Source organism: Osmerus eperlanus, unplaced genomic scaffold (assembly GCF_963692335.1).
Source record: "Osmerus eperlanus unplaced genomic scaffold, fOsmEpe2.1 SCAFFOLD_205, whole genome shotgun sequence".
In the NCBI taxonomy this organism is placed as follows: domain Eukaryota; kingdom Metazoa; phylum Chordata; class Actinopteri; order Osmeriformes; family Osmeridae; genus Osmerus; species Osmerus eperlanus.
The window spans coordinates 22636-27500 of record NW_026911945.1 but is presented as its reverse complement, the minus strand read 5'-3'; positions in this window follow the sequence as shown (position 1 = coordinate 27500).

Sequence of the window (4865 nt, the reverse complement as noted above, 5' to 3'; positions counted from 1 at the left end):
TGAGCACCTTTTCCCAGCTTTGAATGCAGGTTTCCAGCTTCAGACAAAATGTGGCTCCAAACGTGCAGTTTTGCGCCCGAACGTGGGATTTCGCTGGGGACGGTTTCTAAATTCAAGTTGGGACGGGGGGCAGCGGTGTGCGCGGTTATCTCCCCGGAAAAAGCCGTCCCCAGCTCGGTGGGTCCGTTTAAAGTTTTGTTTGGGCTCCCGTTTCGCGAGGAAGCGCGTGCGCGTGGCGAGCCTGACCTCCCCGTGTTCCCCTCGCCCAGACCTTTCCAACGCCACCCGGGTGAAGGTGCTACGAGGTCCCGAAGTGGAGATGCCTGTCAATGAGCACCTTTTCCCAGCTTTGAATGCAGGTTTCCAGCTTCAGACAAAATGTGGCTCCAAACGTGCAGTTTTGCGCCCGAACGTGGGATTTCGCTGGGGACGGTTTCTAAATTCAAGTTGGCACGGGGGGCAGCGGTGTGTGTGGTTATTTTCCCAGGATTGATGATCCCCAATTCGGTGGGTCCGTTTAAAGTTTTGTTTGGGCTCCCGTTTCGCGAGGAAGCGCGTGCGCGTGGCGAGCCTGACCTCCCCGTGTTCCCCTCGCCCAGACCTTTCCAACGCCACCCGGGTGAAGGTGCTACGAGGTCCCGAAGTGGAGATGCCTGTCAATGAGCACCTTTTCCCAGCTTTGAATGCAGGTTTCCAGCTTCAGACAAAATGTGGCTCCAAACGTGCAGTTTTGCGCCCGAACGTGGGATTTCGCTGGGGACGGTTTCTAAATTCAAGTTGGCACGGGGGGCAGCGGTGTGTGTGGTTATTTTCCCAGGATTGATGATCCCCAATTCGGTGGGTCCGTTTAAAGTTTTGTTTGGGCTCCCGTTTCGCGGGGAAGCGCGTGCGCGTGGCGAGCCTGACCTCCCCGTGTTCCCCTCGCCCAGACCTTTCCAACGCCACCCGGGTGAAGGTGCTACGAGGTCCCGAAGTGGAGATGCCTGTCAATGAGCACCTTTTCCCAGCTTTGAATGCAGGTTTCCAGCTTCAGACAAAATGTGGCTCCAAACGTGCAGTTTTGCGCCCGAACGTGGGATTTCGCTGGGGACGGTTTCTAAATTCAAGTTGGCACGGGGGGCAGCGGTGTGTGTGGTTATTTTCCCAGGATTGATGATCCCCAATTCGGTGGGTCCGTTTAAAGTTTTGTTTGGGCTCCCGTTTCGCGGGGAAGCGCGTGCGCGTGGCGAGCCTGACCTCCCCGTGTCCCCCTCGCCCAGACCTTTCCAACGCCACCCGGGTGAAGGTGCTACGAGGTCCCGAAGTGGAGATGCCTGTCAATGAGCACCTTTTCCCAGCTTTGAATGCAGGTTTCCAGCTTCAGACAAAATGTGGCTCCAAACGTGCAGTTTTGCGCCCGAACGTGGGATTTCGCTGGGGACGGTTTCTAAATTCAAGTTGGCACGGGGGGCAGCGGTGTGTGTGGTTATTTTCCCAGGATTGATGATATCCAATTCGGTAGCTCTGTTTAAAGTTTTGTTTGGCTTCCCGTTTTCGTTGTGTAGCTCTGATTTCGCTGGGGATAGTTTTATACACTGCTTTAGAGTGGGGCACACACGTGAGAGTTGTTTTTTCATTGGAACTGACTATGGCCATTTCGGTGTAGACGTTTAACGTTTTCTTTCGCTTCCCGTTTCCGTTTTATCCAACCGATTTCGATAGGGACAGTTTTGTTATTTAAGTTGGAGTGGGGCGCGACGGCGTGCGTTGAAATTTTTCGCCGGTTTCAGCTCCGTTCACGGTTGTAGCTCCGTTTGAAGTTTTCTTTCGCTTCCGGTTTCGCGCACGCGCACGTGCGCGTTATAAGTCCCGGTTTTCCGTGTGCCCCCGGTTAATACCTTTCGAATGAGCCTATTTTGATCAAAATCCGTTCGGCGGAACCGAAAATGAGCTCGAAAAACGGTTTTCCCAGCTTCCCAATGCATTTCCCAGCTTCTGATTTACAAGCGTAACATTGTCGCGACCCCCAGTCCACCAGACAGCTACCATAGAGTATATAAGTCATCCTGGGAAAATGAATGGAAGTCAATGGCAGTATGACTTTACAGTGGTTTTGCCCATACCACACAAGCCCAATGAACCATGTGCACCACATGTGTCTCCCGCTCGCGGGTGAAAACGTATCCGCCATGAGAGGCACTCGGGGCGGGCACCCGATGGGGCACGAGACCCCCCCACCCCTGGTGGTCAAAAAAAGTTAAAGTTTTTTTTCGCTTTCCTCCAGGCGCCTACTTGGCTCCGGGGCGCCCCAGAATCATGCCCCCCGACCCCGGCACCACCCGGGGGGCCGATGGGGGCCCTTTTTTTGAAATTTTTTTTTTTTCCATATTTGAAGCCCCGGCACAGGCTAGACCCATACCCCGACCCCGGGCACCCGCGAGCGGCCGGTAGGTGGCGTGTTTTGGGTCATTTTTTTTTTTTGGCCGTTCTGAAGCTCCAGCGAGTCCCTGAGCCATACCCCGACCACGGCACTTCCCGGGGGGCCCCCCGTATACCGTAACGGCCGGTTGGGGGCGCTTTTTTTGAATTTTTTTTTTTTCCATATTTGAAGCCCCGGCACAGGCTAGACCCATACCCCGACCCCGGGCACCCGCGAGCGGCCGGTAGGTGGCGTGTTTTGGGTCATTATTTTTTTTTTTGGCGGTTCTGAAGCTCCAGCAAGGGCCTGATCCATACCACACACACAGACCATCGTGACACCGTCACCCACCTGACCGAATGGCGTTCTCGACCCCCATGATAGGAGGGCCCCCACCATACAGGTGGACGGTTCCTTCGGCACTGGGGGGTCAGTCCCTTGTCCCGGGTAGCCAAGAGCGGGGCCCGTGTGCCTCGAGGCTCCTGGGAGAAATGTTCGGTGCGAGGCCAAGGAGCACCGTCTGTCTTGGAGGTCCTACGATGGCGTTCCGGCGCGGGGAGTGGCACTCCTGGCTCACACCCTGGTGTTGTCCACCCCGCTACGCGTCGGCGTCAGAGACATGATGTTTCGCAAAACCTGCTCTCGGTATACCGGTTGGCGTCCTACCCAGCCCGTCCTTGCTGACGGTGTCTCCCGGGTCCGGCTCGGCCGTCCCTACCCCCCGACCCCGGGGGAGAGGGTATGTCGTGGGGATCCCGGGGGGCCTCCCGTCGGGTGCTCCGCGTGGAGCCCTGGAGAAGGCTACCTGGTTGATCCTGCCAGTAGCATATGCTTGTCTCAAAGATTAAGCCATGCAAGTCTAAGTACACACGGCCGGTACAGTGAAACTGCGAATGGCTCATTAAATCAGTTATGGTTCCTTTGATCGCTCCAACGTTACTTGGATAACTGTGGCAATTCTAGAGCTAATACATGCCAACGAGCGCTGACCCTTGCGGGGATGCGTGCATTTATCAGACCCAAAACCCATGCGGGGACGGTGGGCCGGCCCTTCGGGGTCTCTGCCGGCCCCGGACGCTTTGGTGACTCTAGATAACCTCGAGCCGATCGCGCGCCCTCCGTGGCGGTGACGTCTCATTCGAATGTCTGCCCTATCAACTTTCGATGGTACTTTCTGTGCCTACCATGGTGACCACGGGTAACGGGGAATCAGGGTTCGATTCCGGAGAGGGAGCCTGAGAAACGGCTACCACATCCAAGGAAGGCAGAGGTTATGGTCCTCGGATGTCCTTACCAGCTGTACTGTTGTCGGCCGAGTATGTGTCTTCCAGTAGGGGTGAGAGTTCACCCAGGTGGGCCCCTGCTAGTTCTAGTGGGGGTCCCTCCAGCTGGCTGTTTCTTGATTCTGCCCCTGGCGGGGTCCTCTGGGTCTGTCTCGGCCGTCCCTCCCCTGACTGCGCAGCCCTCCGTCTGACGGGGTGCTGTAGCGGGGGGTGGGTATGCCGTGCGGGCCTGGGTGACCTCCGTCGGGGGCTTATTTCTTGGAATTTTGAGCGTTTTGAGGTGAGTCGGCCGGAGCGTCGGGTGGAGCTGTTTGGAGAGTGCCCCCTACGGTATCGTGGTGCATGCAGTGGTAAAGGGGGCCTCCACTACTTGGATAAGAGTGTCCGCTAAATGAGTGTTTAGCGGGCGATGTCTGATTTCAGCGTCGTCGGGGAAGGCCCCGTGCCAGTGGAGGAGCACGGTGGGACCGAGCGAGCCCTCCATGGTGGTTCAGAGTCTGGGGTGGCTCTGACCATCCCGCAGCCACATCCCGTCCCCGTGCCAATGAGGGAGCACGGCGAGACCCAGCGAGACCCTCATGGTGACTCGGAGTCGGAGGCGGCTCTGGTCATCCCGAAGCCACGCCTCGAGGATCCCATGAAGGGAGTTAAGTTCAAGAGGGCTCCTTCTCCTGCAGCATCATGCCGTCCGAACAAGAAGGCGAGGCAGAGTGGACGGAGGCCCTTACCAGGAGGGCCTGTAGGAACGACCCTTGTGGCTCAGAGTACAGGCCACTTGGGCATAACATGTGCTCTACCCGAGGGAGAAATGGTCGACTCCCCTGGGGAATCCCCAGACCATACTGATTATCCTGAATTGTTGGATGGTGCGTGCACGAGCCCTGGGCGGTCTGTCTATACGAGATGGTGTAGCGATTGGGAAGACGCATTTGGAACGTGCGTGGACAGGCCGTACCAACCAGAGGAGTGGGACCTCACCGAGGGAATGGTGCTGTCCTGCGAATCTGGTCTGCCTCTTGGAGGAAGTCCAGGTGTGGGTCTTTCTGATGATGGGGGCAGCTTCGAACGCTATAGGGGCTTAGACCTCGATCTCCAGCCCTCTGACCCCACTCCCGTAGTAGCAGCGGTGGAGTGCGCGGCAGAGTCACCTCAGCGCTTGAGCAGTCCGTCTCGCCCTGTCTTTA